The following is a 10,113-nucleotide window of genomic DNA, read 5'->3' as shown; positions in this document are numbered from 1 at the left end:
CACAAAGCGCATCTACAGCCACACCACACTGGATACGCCCAATCTCATCTGATCTTGGAAGCTAAGCAGTGTTGGGCCTGGTTAGTACTTGGATGGGAGACCACCTGGGAATACAAGGTGCTGTAGATATTTTTATACTGCCAACACCGTTCTGTTGATGCATACCATTTTCAAATGTATTCATTTATGAACCAGTAGTTAGAAGTAGAAAAGTTCTAACAGAAACCCCAAAGCTCATCTACAGACACACCACACTGGATATGCCCAATCTCATCTGATCTTAGAAGCTAAGCAGTGTTGGGCTTGGTTAGTACTTGGATGGGAGACCACCTGGGAATACAAGGTGCTGTAGATATTTTTAAACTGCCAACACCGTTCTGTTGATGCATACCATTTTCAAATGTATTCATTTATGAAACAGTAGTTAGAAGTAGAAAAGTTCTAACAGAAACCACAAAGCTCATCTACAGCCACACCACACTGGATACGCCCAATCTCATCTGATCTTGGAAGCTAAGCAGTGTTGGGCCTGGTTAGTACTTGGATGGGAGACCACCTGGTAATACAAGGTGCTGTAGATATTTTTATACTGCCAACACCGTTCTGTTGATGCATTCCATTTTCAAACGTATTCATTTTTGAACCAGTAGTTAGAAGTAGAAAAGTTCTAACAGAAACCACAAAGCTCATCTACAGCCACATCACACTGGATACGCCCAATCTCATCTGATCTTGGAAGCTAAGCAGTGTTGGGCCTGGTTAGTACTTGGATGGGAGACCACCTGGGAATACAAGGCGCTGTAGATATTTTTATACTGCCAACACTGTTCTGTTGATGCATTCCATTTTCAAACGTATTCATTTATGAACCAGTAGTTAGAAGTAAAAAAGTTCTAACAGAAACCATAAGGCTCATCTACAGCCACACCACACTGGATATGCCCAATCTCATCTGATCGTAGAAACTAAGCAGTGTTGGGCCTGGTTAGTACTTGGATGGGAGACCACCTGGGAATACAAGGTGCTGTAGATATTTTTATACTGCCAACACCATTCTGTTGATGCATTCCATTTTCAAATGTATTCATTTATGAACCAGTAGTTAGAAGTAGAAAAGTTCTAACAGAAACCACAAAGCTCATCTACAGCCACACCACACTGGATACGCCCAATCTCATCTGATCTTGGAAGCTATGCAGTGTTGGGCCTTGTTAGTACGTGGATGGGAGACCACCTGGGAATACAAGGTGCTGTAGATATTTTTATACTGCCAACACCGTTCTGTTGATGCATTCCATTTTTAAACGTATTCATTTATGAACCTGTAGTTATAAGTAGAAAAGTTCTAACAGAAACCACAAAGCTCATTTACAGCCACACCACACTGGATACGCCCAATCTCATCTGATCTTGGAAGCTAAGCAGTGTTGGGCCTGGTTAGTACTTGGATGGGAGACCACCTGGGAATACAAGGTGCTATGGATATTTTAATACTGCCAACACCGTTCTGTTGATGCATTCCATTTTCAAACGTATTCATTTATGAACCAGTAGTTAGAAGTAGAAAAGTTCTAACAGAAACCACAAAACTCATCTACAGCCACACCACAATGGATACGCCCAATCTCAACTGATCTTAGAAGCTAAGCAGTGTTGGGCCTGGTTAGTACTTGGATGGGAGACCACCTGGGAATACAAGGTGCTGTAGGTATTTTTATACTTCCAACACTGTTCTGTTGATGCATTCAATTTTCAAACGTATTCATTTATGAACCAGTAATTAGAAGTAGAAAAGTTCTAACAGAAACCACAAAGCACATCTACAGCCACACCACATTGGATACGCCCAATCTCATCTGATCTTGGAAGCTAAGCAGTGTTGGGCCTGGTTAGTACTTGTATGGGAGACCACCTGGGAATACAAGGTGCTGTAGATATTTTTATACTGCCAACACCGTTCTGTTGATGCATTCCATTTTCAAACGTATTAATTTATGAACCAGTAGTTAGAAGTAGAAAAGTTCTAACAGAAACCACAAAGCGCATCTACAGCCACACCACACTGGATACGCCCAATCTCATCTGATTTTGGAAGCTAAGCAGTGTTGGGCCTGGTTAGTACTTGGATGGGAGACCACCTGGGAATACAAGATGCTGTAGATATTTTTATACTGCCAACACCGTTCTGTTGATGCATTCCATTTTCAAACGTATTCATTTATGAACCAGTAGTTAGAAGTAAAAAAGTTCTAACAGAAACCACAAAGCGCATCTACAGCCACACCACACTGGATACGCCCAATCTCATCTGATTTTGGAAGCTAAGCAGTGTTGGGCCTGGTTAGTACTTGGATGGGAGAGCACCTGGGAATACAAGGTGCTGTAGATATTTTTATACTGCCAACACCGTTCTGTTGATGCATACAATTTTCAAATGTATTCATTTATGAACCAGTAGTTAGAAGTAGAAAAGTTCTAACAGAAACCCCAAAGCTCATCTACAGCCACACCACACTGGATATGCCCAATCTCATCTGATCTTAGAAGCTAAGCAGTGTTGGGCCTGGTTAGTACTTGGATGGGAGACCACCTGGGAATACAAGGTGCTGTAGATATTTTTATACTGCCAACACCGTTCTGTTGATGCATTCCATTTTCAAACGTATTCATTTATGAACCAGTAGTTAGAAGTAGAAAAGTTCTAACAGAAACCACAATGCTCATCTACAGTCACACCACATTGGATACGCCCAATCTCATCTGATCTTGGAAGCTAAGCAGTGTTGGGCCTGGTTAGTACTTGGATGGGAGACCACCTGGGAATACAAGGTGCTGTAGATATTTTTATACTGCCAACAACGTTCTGTTGATGCATTCCATTTTCAAACATATTCATTTATGAACCAGTAGTTAGAAGTAGAAAAGTTCTAACAGAAACCACAAAGCTCATCTACAGTCACACCACATTGGATACGCCCAATCTCATCTGATCTTGGAAGCTAAGCAGTGTTGGGCCTGGTTAGTACTTGGATGGGAGACCACCTGGGAATACAAGGTGCTGTAGATATTTTTATACTGCCAACACCGTTCTGTTGATGCATTCCATTTTCAAACTTATTAATTTATGAACCAGTAGTTAGAAGTAGAAAAGTTCTAACAGAAACCACAAAGCGCATCTACAGCCTCACCACACTGGATACGCCCAATCTCATCTGATCTTGGAAGCTAAGCAGTGTTGGGCCTGGTTAGTACTTGGATGGGAGACCACCTGGGAATACAAGGTGCTGTGGATATTTTAATACTGCCAACACCGTTCTGTTGATGCATTCCATTTTCAAACGTATTCATTTATGAACCAGTAGTTAGAAGTAGAAAAGTTCTAACAGAAACCACAATACTCATCTACAGCCACACCACACTGGATACGCCCAATCTCATCTGATCTTGGAAGCTAAGCAGTGTTGGGCCTTGTTAGTACTTGGATGGGAGACCACCTGGGAATACAAGGAGCTGTAGGTATTTTTATACTTCCAACACTGTTCTGTTGATGCATTCCATTTTCAAACGTATTCATTTATGAACCAGTAGTTAGAAGTAGAAAAGTTCTAACAGAAACCACAAAGCTCATCTACAGCCACACCACACTGGATATGCCCAATCTCATCTGATCTTAGAAGTTAAGCAGTGTTGGGCCTGGTTAGTACTTGGATGGGAGACCACCTGGGAATACAAGGTGCTGTAGATATTTTTATACTGCCAACACCATTCTGTTGATGCATTCCATTTTCAAATGTATTCATTTATGAACCAGTAGTTAGAAGTAGAAAAGTTCTAACAGAAACCACAAAGCTCATCTACAGCCACACCACACTGGATACGCCCAATCTCATCTGATCTTGGAAGCTATGCAGTGTTGGGCCTTGTTAGTACGTGGATGGGAGACCACCTGGGAATACAAGGTGCTGTAGATATTTTTATACTGCCAACACCGTTCTGTTGATGCATTCCATTTTTAAACGTATTCATTTATGAACCTGTAGTTATAAGTAGAAAAGTTCTAACAGAAACCACAAAGCTCATTTACAGCCACACCACACTGGATACGCCCAATCTCATCTGATCTTGGAAGCTAAGCAGTGTTGGGCCTGGTTAGTACTTGGATGGGAGACCACCTGGGAATACAAGGTGCTATGGATATTTTAATACTGCCAACACCGTTCTGTTGATGCATTCCATTTTCAAACGTATTCATTTATGAACCAGTAGTTAGAAGTAGAAAAGTTCTAACAGAAACCACAAAACTCATCTACAGCCACACCACAATGGATACGCCCAATCTCAACTGATCTTAGAAGCTAAGCAGTGTTGGGCCTGGTTAGTACTTGGATGGGAGACCACCTGGGAATACAAGGTGCTGTAGGTATTTTTATACTTCCAACACTGTTCTGTTGATGCATTCAATTTTCAAACGTATTCATTTATGAACCAGTAATTAGAAGTAGAAAAGTTCTAACAGAAAACACAAAGCACATCTACAGCCACACCACATTGGATACGCCCAATCTCATCTGATCTTGGAAGCTAAGCAGTGTTGGGCCTGGTTAGTACTTGTATGGGAGACCACCTGGGAATACAAGGTGCTGTAGATATTTTTATACTGCCAACACCGTTCTGTTGATGCATTCCATTTTCAAACGTATTAATTTATGAACCAGTAGTTAGAAGTAGAAAAGTTCTAACAGAAACCACAAAGCGCATCTACAGCCACACCACACTGGATACGCCCAATCTCATCTAATTTTGGAAGCTAAGCAGTGTTGGGCCTGGTTAGTACTTGGATGGGAGACCACCTGGGAATACAAGATGCTGTAGATATTTTTATACTGCCAACACCGTTCTGTTGATGCATTCCATTTTCAAACGTATTCATTTATGAACCAGTAGTTAGAAGTAAAAAAGTTCTAACAGAAACCACAAAGCGCATCTACAGCCACACCACACTGGATACGCCCAATCTCATCTGATTTTGGAAGCTAAGCAGTGTTGGGCCTGGTTAGTACTTGGATGGGAGAGCACCTGGGAATACAAGGTGCTGTAGATATTTTTATACTGCCAACACCGTTCTGTTGATGCATACAATTTTCAAATGTATTCATTTATGAACCAGTAGTTAGAAGTAGAAAAGTTCTAACAGAAACCCCAAAGCTCATCTACAGCCACACCACACTGGATATGCCCAATCTCATCTGATCTTAGAAGCTAAGCAGTGTTGGGCCTGGTTAGTACTTGGATGGGAGACCACCTGGGAATACAAGGTGCTGTAGATATTTTTATACTGCCAACACCGTTCTGTTGATGCATTCCATTTTCAAACGTATTCATTTATGAACCAGTAGTTAGAAGTAGAAAAGTTCTAACAGAAACCACAATGCTCATCTACAGTCACACCACATTGGATACGCCCAATCTCATCTGATCTTGGAAGCTAAGCAGTGTTGGGCCTGGTTAGTACTTGGATGGGAGACCACCTGGGAATACAAGGTGCTGTAGATATTTTTATACTGCCAACAACGTTCTGTTGATGCATTCCATTTTCAAACATATTCATTTATGAACCAGTAGTTAGAAGTAGAAAAGTTCTAACAGAAACCACAAAGCTCATCTACAGTCACACCACATTGGATACGCCCAATCTCATCTGATCTTGGAAGCTAAGCAGTGTTGGGCCTGGTTAGTACTTGGATGGGAGACCACCTGGGAATACAAGGTGCTGTAGATATTTTTATACTGCCAACACCGTTCTGTTGATGCATTCCATTTTCAAACTTATTAATTTATGAACCAGTAGTTAGAAGTAGAAAAGTTCTAACAGAAACCACAAAGCGCATCTACAGCCTCACCACACTGGATACGCCCAATCTCATCTGATCTTGGAAGCTAAGCAGTGTTGGGCCTGGTTAGTACTTGGATGGGAGACCACCTGGGAATACAAGGTGCTGTGGATATTTTAATACTGCCAACACCGTTCTGTTGATGCATTCCATTTTCAAACGTATTCATTTATGAACCAGTAGTTAGAAGTAGAAAAGTTCTAACAGAAACCACAATACTCATCTACAGCCACACCACACTGGATACGCCCAATCTCATCTGATCTTGGAAGCTAAGCAGTGTTGGGCCTTGTTAGTACTTGGATGGGAGACCACCTGGGAATACAAGGAGCTGTAGGTATTTTTATACTTCCAACACTGTTCTGTTGATGCATTCCATTTTCAAACGTATTCATTTATGAACCAGTAGTTAGAAGTAGAAAAGTTCTAACAGAAACCACAAAGCTCATCTACAGCCACACCACACTGGATATGCCCAATCTCATCTGATCTTAGAAGTTAAGCAGTGTTGGGCCTGGTTAGTACTTGGATGGGAGACCACCTGGGAATACAAGGTGCTGTAGATATTTTTATACTGCCAACACCGTTCTGTTGATGAATTCCATTTTCAAATGTATTCATTTATGAACCAGTAGTTAGAAGTAGAAAAGTTCTAACAGAAACCACAAAGCTCATCTACAGCCACACCACACTGGATACGCCCAATCTCATCTGATCTTGGAAGCTAAGCAGTATTGGGCCTGGTTAGTACTTGGATGGGAAACCACCTGGGAATACAAGGTGCTGTAGATATTTTTATACTGCCAACACCGTTCTGTTGATGCATTCCATTTTCAAACGTATTCATTTATGAACCAGTAGTTAGAAGTAGAAAAGTTCTAACAGAAACCACAAAGCTCATCTACAGCCACACCACACTGGATATGCCCAATCTCATCTGATCTTTGAAGCTAAGCAGTGTTGGGCCTGGTTAGTACTTGGATGGGAGACCACCTGGGAATACAAGGTGCTGTAGATATTTTTATACTGCCAACACCGTTCTGTTGATGCATTCCATTTTCAAATGTATTCATTTATGAACCAGTAGTTAGAAGTAGAAAAGTTCTAACAGAAACCACAAAGCTCATCTACAGTCGCACCACACTGGATACGCCCAATCTCATCTGATCTTGGAAGCTAAGCAGTGTTGCGCCTGGTTAGTACTTGGATGGGAGACCACCTGGGAATACAAGGCGCTGTAGATATTTTTATACTGCCAACACCGTTCTGTTGATGCATTCCATTTTAAAACGTATTCATTTATGAACCAGTAGTTAGAAGTAGAAAAGTTCTAACAGAAACCCCAAAGCTCATCTACAGCCACACCACTTTGGATATGCTCAATCTCATCTGATCTTAGAAGCTAAGCAGTGTTGGGCCTGGTTAGTACTTGGATGGGAGACCACCTGGGAATACAAGGTGCTGTAGATATTTTTATACTGCCAACACCGTTCTGTTGATGCATTCCATTTTCAAATGTATTCATTTATGAACCAGTAGTTAGAAGTAGAAAAGTTCTAACAGAAACCACAAAGCTCATCTACAGCCACACCACACTGGATACGCCCAATCTCATCTGATCTTGGAAGCTAAGCAGTGTTGGGCCTGGTTAGTACTTGGATGAGAGACCACCTGGTAATACAAGGTGCTGTAGATATTTTTATACTGCCAACACCGTTCTGTTGATGCATTCCATTTTCAAACGTATTCATTTATGAACCAGTAGTTAGAAGTAGAAAAGTTCTAACAGAAACCACAAAGCTCATCTACAGCCACACCACACTGGATATGCCCAATCTCATCTGATCTTAGAAGTTAAGCAGTGTTGGGCCTGGTTAGTACTTGGATGGGAGACCACCTGGGAATACAAGGTGCTGTAGATATTTTTATACTGCCAACACCGTTCTGTTGATGCATTCCATTTTCAAATGTATTCATTTATGAACCAGTAGTTAGAAGTAGAAAAGTTCTAACAGAAACCACAAAGCTCATCTACAGCCACACCACACTGGATACGCCCAATCTCATCTGATCTTGGAAGCTAAGCAGTGTTGGGCCTGGTTAGTACTTGGATGGGAAACCACCTGGGAATACAAGGTGCTGTAGATATTTTTATACTGCCAACACCGTTCTGTTGATGCATTCCATTTTCGAACGTATTCATTTATGAACCAGTAGTTAGAAGTAGAAAAGTTCTAACAGAAACCACAAAGCTCATCTACAGCCACACCACACTGGATACGCCCAATCTCTTCTGATCTTGGAAGCTAAGCAGTGTTGGGCCTGGTTAGTACTTGGATGGGAAACCACCTGGGAATACAAGGTGCTGTAGATATTTTTATACTGCCAACACCGTTCTGTTGATGCATTCCATTTTCAAACGTATTCATTTATGAACCAGTAGTTAGAAGTAGAAAAGTTCTAACAGAAACCCCAAAGCTCATCTACAGCCACACCACACTGGATATGCCCAATCTCATCTGATCTTAGAAGCTAAGCAGTGTTGGGCCTAGTTAGTACTTGGATGGGAGACCACCTGGGAATACAAGGTGCTGTAGATATTTTTATACTGCCAACACCGTTCTGTTGATGCATTCCATTTTCAAATGTATTCATTTATGAACCAGTAGTTAGAAGTAGAAAAGTTCTAACAGAAACCACAAAGCTCATCTACAGCCACACCACACTGGATACGCCCAATCTCATCTGATCTTGGAAGCTAAGCAGTGTTGGGCCTGGTTAATACTTGGATGGGAGACCACCTGGTAATACAAGGTGCTGTAGATATTTTTATACTGCCAACACCGTTCTGTTGATGCATTCCATTTTCAAACGTATTCATTTATGAACCAGTAGTTAGAAGTAGAAAAGTTCTAACAGAAACCACAAAGCTCATCTACAGCCACACCACACTGGATATGCCCAATCTCATCTGATCTTAGAAGTTAAGCAGTGTTGGGCCTGGTTAGTACTTGGATGGGAGACCACCTGGGAATACAAGGTGCTGTAGATATTTTTATACTGCCAACACCGTTCTGTTGATGCATTCCATTTTCAAATGTATTCATTTATGAACCAGTAGTTAGAAGTAGAAAAGTTCTAACAGAAACCACAAAGCTCATCTACAGCCACACCACACTGGATACGCCCAATCTCATCTGATCTTGGAAGCTAAGCAGTGTTGGGCCTGGTTAGTACTTGGATGGGAAACCACCTGGGAATACAAGGTGCTGTAGATATTTTTATACTGCCAACACCGTTCTGTTGATGCATTCCATTTTCAAACGTATTCATTTATGAACCAGTAGTTAGATGTAGAAAAGTTCTAACAGAAACCACAAAGCTCATCTACAGCCTCACCACACTGGATATGCCCAATCTCATCTGATCTTAGAAGCTAAGCAGTGTTGGGCCTGGTTAGTACTTGGATGGGAGACTACCTGGGAATACAAGGTGCTGTAGATATTTTTATACTGCCAACACCGTTCTGTTGATGCATTCCATTTTCAAACGTATTCATTTATGAACCAGTAGTTAGAAGTAGAAAAGTTCTAACAGAAACCACAAAGCTCATCTACAGCCACACCACACTGGATATGCCCAATCTCATCTGATCTTTGAAGCTAAGCAGTGTTGGGCCTGGTTAGTACTTGGATGGGAGACCACCTGGGAATACAAGGTGCTGTAGATATTTTTATACTGCCAACACCGTTCTGTTGATGCATTCCATTTTCAAACGTATTCATTTATGAACCAGTAGTTAGAAGTAGAAAAGATCTAACAGAAACCACAAAGCTCATCTACAGCCACACCACACTGGATACACCCAATCTCATCTGATCTTGGAAGCTAAGCAGTGTTGGGCCTGGTTAGTACTTGGATGGGAGACCACCTGGGAATACAAGGTGCTGTAGATATTTTTATACTGCCAACACCGTTCTGTTGATGCATTCCATTTTCAAACGTATTCATTTATGAACCAGTAGTTAGAAGTAGAAAAGTTCTAACAGAAACCACAAAGCTCATCTACAGCCACACCACACTGGATACACCCAATCTCATCTGATCTTGGAAGCAAAGCAGTGTTGGGCCTGGTTAGTACTTGGATGGGAGACCACCTGGGAATACAAGGTGCTGTAGATATTTTTATACTGCCAACACCGTTCTGTTGATGCATTCCATT

General features: G+C 41.5%; 33 non-coding genes and 12 pseudogenes across 33 annotated transcripts; all 45 read left to right on the top strand.

Moving 5' to 3' along the window:
- Positions 1–10: 10 nt before the first annotated feature.
- On the top strand, positions 11–129 carry LOC135067790 (5S ribosomal RNA). The gene has a single exon (XR_010254000.1). It is a non-coding gene; the product is annotated as a 5S ribosomal RNA (ribosomal RNA).
- A 107-nt stretch (positions 130–236) lies between these two features.
- Positions 237–355, top strand: LOC134891383 (5S ribosomal RNA; annotated as a pseudogene).
- Positions 356–462: 107 nt separating this feature from the next.
- Positions 463–581, top strand: LOC135067432 (5S ribosomal RNA). The gene has a single exon (XR_010253648.1). It is a non-coding gene; the product is annotated as a 5S ribosomal RNA (ribosomal RNA).
- Positions 582–688: 107 nt separating this feature from the next.
- Positions 689–807, top strand: LOC135066219 (5S ribosomal RNA). The gene has a single exon (XR_010252473.1). It is a non-coding gene; the product is annotated as a 5S ribosomal RNA (ribosomal RNA).
- A 107-nt stretch (positions 808–914) lies between these two features.
- On the top strand, positions 915–1,033 carry LOC134890295 (5S ribosomal RNA; annotated as a pseudogene).
- A 107-nt stretch (positions 1,034–1,140) lies between these two features.
- LOC135067747 (5S ribosomal RNA) lies at positions 1,141–1,259 on the top strand. The gene has a single exon (XR_010253958.1). It is a non-coding gene; the product is annotated as a 5S ribosomal RNA (ribosomal RNA).
- A 107-nt stretch (positions 1,260–1,366) lies between these two features.
- LOC135070882 (5S ribosomal RNA) lies at positions 1,367–1,485 on the top strand. The gene has a single exon (XR_010257033.1). It is a non-coding gene; the product is annotated as a 5S ribosomal RNA (ribosomal RNA).
- A 107-nt stretch (positions 1,486–1,592) lies between these two features.
- LOC134891602 (5S ribosomal RNA) lies at positions 1,593–1,711 on the top strand (annotated as a pseudogene).
- A 107-nt stretch (positions 1,712–1,818) lies between these two features.
- LOC135064935 (5S ribosomal RNA) lies at positions 1,819–1,937 on the top strand. The gene has a single exon (XR_010251231.1). It is a non-coding gene; the product is annotated as a 5S ribosomal RNA (ribosomal RNA).
- A 107-nt stretch (positions 1,938–2,044) lies between these two features.
- Positions 2,045–2,163, top strand: LOC134885388 (5S ribosomal RNA). The gene has a single exon (XR_010169503.1). It is a non-coding gene; the product is annotated as a 5S ribosomal RNA (ribosomal RNA).
- Positions 2,164–2,270: 107 nt separating this feature from the next.
- LOC134887538 (5S ribosomal RNA) lies at positions 2,271–2,389 on the top strand (annotated as a pseudogene).
- A 107-nt stretch (positions 2,390–2,496) lies between these two features.
- On the top strand, positions 2,497–2,615 carry LOC135069296 (5S ribosomal RNA). Its single transcript, XR_010255480.1, has one exon. It is a non-coding gene; the product is annotated as a 5S ribosomal RNA (ribosomal RNA).
- Positions 2,616–2,722: 107 nt separating this feature from the next.
- LOC135060940 (5S ribosomal RNA) lies at positions 2,723–2,841 on the top strand. The gene has a single exon (XR_010247335.1). It is a non-coding gene; the product is annotated as a 5S ribosomal RNA (ribosomal RNA).
- Positions 2,842–2,948: 107 nt separating this feature from the next.
- Positions 2,949–3,067, top strand: LOC135060939 (5S ribosomal RNA). The gene has a single exon (XR_010247334.1). It is a non-coding gene; the product is annotated as a 5S ribosomal RNA (ribosomal RNA).
- A 107-nt stretch (positions 3,068–3,174) lies between these two features.
- On the top strand, positions 3,175–3,293 carry LOC135066007 (5S ribosomal RNA). Its single transcript, XR_010252270.1, has one exon. It is a non-coding gene; the product is annotated as a 5S ribosomal RNA (ribosomal RNA).
- Positions 3,294–3,400: 107 nt separating this feature from the next.
- Positions 3,401–3,519, top strand: LOC134901359 (5S ribosomal RNA). The gene has a single exon (XR_010174849.1). It is a non-coding gene; the product is annotated as a 5S ribosomal RNA (ribosomal RNA).
- Positions 3,520–3,626: 107 nt separating this feature from the next.
- On the top strand, positions 3,627–3,745 carry LOC135066504 (5S ribosomal RNA). The gene has a single exon (XR_010252752.1). It is a non-coding gene; the product is annotated as a 5S ribosomal RNA (ribosomal RNA).
- A 107-nt stretch (positions 3,746–3,852) lies between these two features.
- LOC135067746 (5S ribosomal RNA) lies at positions 3,853–3,971 on the top strand. Its single transcript, XR_010253957.1, has one exon. It is a non-coding gene; the product is annotated as a 5S ribosomal RNA (ribosomal RNA).
- A 107-nt stretch (positions 3,972–4,078) lies between these two features.
- On the top strand, positions 4,079–4,197 carry LOC135070880 (5S ribosomal RNA). The gene has a single exon (XR_010257031.1). It is a non-coding gene; the product is annotated as a 5S ribosomal RNA (ribosomal RNA).
- Positions 4,198–4,304: 107 nt separating this feature from the next.
- On the top strand, positions 4,305–4,423 carry LOC134891601 (5S ribosomal RNA; annotated as a pseudogene).
- Positions 4,424–4,530: 107 nt separating this feature from the next.
- LOC135064934 (5S ribosomal RNA) lies at positions 4,531–4,649 on the top strand. Its single transcript, XR_010251230.1, has one exon. It is a non-coding gene; the product is annotated as a 5S ribosomal RNA (ribosomal RNA).
- A 107-nt stretch (positions 4,650–4,756) lies between these two features.
- On the top strand, positions 4,757–4,875 carry LOC134891843 (5S ribosomal RNA; annotated as a pseudogene).
- A 107-nt stretch (positions 4,876–4,982) lies between these two features.
- On the top strand, positions 4,983–5,101 carry LOC134887536 (5S ribosomal RNA; annotated as a pseudogene).
- Positions 5,102–5,208: 107 nt separating this feature from the next.
- LOC135069294 (5S ribosomal RNA) lies at positions 5,209–5,327 on the top strand. The gene has a single exon (XR_010255479.1). It is a non-coding gene; the product is annotated as a 5S ribosomal RNA (ribosomal RNA).
- Positions 5,328–5,434: 107 nt separating this feature from the next.
- On the top strand, positions 5,435–5,553 carry LOC135060938 (5S ribosomal RNA). The gene has a single exon (XR_010247333.1). It is a non-coding gene; the product is annotated as a 5S ribosomal RNA (ribosomal RNA).
- Positions 5,554–5,660: 107 nt separating this feature from the next.
- On the top strand, positions 5,661–5,779 carry LOC135060937 (5S ribosomal RNA). The gene has a single exon (XR_010247332.1). It is a non-coding gene; the product is annotated as a 5S ribosomal RNA (ribosomal RNA).
- Positions 5,780–5,886: 107 nt separating this feature from the next.
- On the top strand, positions 5,887–6,005 carry LOC135066006 (5S ribosomal RNA). Its single transcript, XR_010252269.1, has one exon. It is a non-coding gene; the product is annotated as a 5S ribosomal RNA (ribosomal RNA).
- Positions 6,006–6,112: 107 nt separating this feature from the next.
- Positions 6,113–6,231, top strand: LOC134901358 (5S ribosomal RNA). Its single transcript, XR_010174848.1, has one exon. It is a non-coding gene; the product is annotated as a 5S ribosomal RNA (ribosomal RNA).
- Positions 6,232–6,338: 107 nt separating this feature from the next.
- LOC135066503 (5S ribosomal RNA) lies at positions 6,339–6,457 on the top strand. Its single transcript, XR_010252751.1, has one exon. It is a non-coding gene; the product is annotated as a 5S ribosomal RNA (ribosomal RNA).
- Positions 6,458–6,564: 107 nt separating this feature from the next.
- On the top strand, positions 6,565–6,683 carry LOC135068371 (5S ribosomal RNA). The gene has a single exon (XR_010254575.1). It is a non-coding gene; the product is annotated as a 5S ribosomal RNA (ribosomal RNA).
- A 107-nt stretch (positions 6,684–6,790) lies between these two features.
- Positions 6,791–6,909, top strand: LOC135069962 (5S ribosomal RNA). Its single transcript, XR_010256139.1, has one exon. It is a non-coding gene; the product is annotated as a 5S ribosomal RNA (ribosomal RNA).
- A 107-nt stretch (positions 6,910–7,016) lies between these two features.
- LOC134891000 (5S ribosomal RNA) lies at positions 7,017–7,135 on the top strand (annotated as a pseudogene).
- A 107-nt stretch (positions 7,136–7,242) lies between these two features.
- LOC134891060 (5S ribosomal RNA) lies at positions 7,243–7,361 on the top strand (annotated as a pseudogene).
- A 107-nt stretch (positions 7,362–7,468) lies between these two features.
- Positions 7,469–7,587, top strand: LOC134889151 (5S ribosomal RNA; annotated as a pseudogene).
- A 107-nt stretch (positions 7,588–7,694) lies between these two features.
- On the top strand, positions 7,695–7,813 carry LOC135066502 (5S ribosomal RNA). The gene has a single exon (XR_010252749.1). It is a non-coding gene; the product is annotated as a 5S ribosomal RNA (ribosomal RNA).
- A 107-nt stretch (positions 7,814–7,920) lies between these two features.
- LOC135058757 (5S ribosomal RNA) lies at positions 7,921–8,039 on the top strand. The gene has a single exon (XR_010245181.1). It is a non-coding gene; the product is annotated as a 5S ribosomal RNA (ribosomal RNA).
- Positions 8,040–8,146: 107 nt separating this feature from the next.
- On the top strand, positions 8,147–8,265 carry LOC135065898 (5S ribosomal RNA). The gene has a single exon (XR_010252166.1). It is a non-coding gene; the product is annotated as a 5S ribosomal RNA (ribosomal RNA).
- Positions 8,266–8,372: 107 nt separating this feature from the next.
- On the top strand, positions 8,373–8,491 carry LOC135069806 (5S ribosomal RNA). The gene has a single exon (XR_010255988.1). It is a non-coding gene; the product is annotated as a 5S ribosomal RNA (ribosomal RNA).
- A 107-nt stretch (positions 8,492–8,598) lies between these two features.
- Positions 8,599–8,717, top strand: LOC134887625 (5S ribosomal RNA; annotated as a pseudogene).
- Positions 8,718–8,824: 107 nt separating this feature from the next.
- LOC135066501 (5S ribosomal RNA) lies at positions 8,825–8,943 on the top strand. The gene has a single exon (XR_010252748.1). It is a non-coding gene; the product is annotated as a 5S ribosomal RNA (ribosomal RNA).
- Positions 8,944–9,050: 107 nt separating this feature from the next.
- Positions 9,051–9,169, top strand: LOC135058756 (5S ribosomal RNA). The gene has a single exon (XR_010245180.1). It is a non-coding gene; the product is annotated as a 5S ribosomal RNA (ribosomal RNA).
- Positions 9,170–9,276: 107 nt separating this feature from the next.
- On the top strand, positions 9,277–9,395 carry LOC134891277 (5S ribosomal RNA; annotated as a pseudogene).
- Positions 9,396–9,502: 107 nt separating this feature from the next.
- On the top strand, positions 9,503–9,621 carry LOC135069961 (5S ribosomal RNA). Its single transcript, XR_010256138.1, has one exon. It is a non-coding gene; the product is annotated as a 5S ribosomal RNA (ribosomal RNA).
- Positions 9,622–9,728: 107 nt separating this feature from the next.
- Positions 9,729–9,847, top strand: LOC135067027 (5S ribosomal RNA). Its single transcript, XR_010253257.1, has one exon. It is a non-coding gene; the product is annotated as a 5S ribosomal RNA (ribosomal RNA).
- Positions 9,848–9,954: 107 nt separating this feature from the next.
- LOC134901110 (5S ribosomal RNA) lies at positions 9,955–10,073 on the top strand. The gene has a single exon (XR_010174604.1). It is a non-coding gene; the product is annotated as a 5S ribosomal RNA (ribosomal RNA).
- Positions 10,074–10,113: the final 40 nt, after the last annotated feature.

Source organism: Pseudophryne corroboree, chromosome 3, assembly GCF_028390025.1.
Source record: "Pseudophryne corroboree isolate aPseCor3 chromosome 3, aPseCor3.hap2, whole genome shotgun sequence".
Taxonomy (NCBI): Eukaryota; Metazoa; Chordata; class Amphibia; order Anura; family Myobatrachidae; genus Pseudophryne; species Pseudophryne corroboree.
This window is presented reverse-complemented; position numbering and strand designations above follow the sequence as displayed.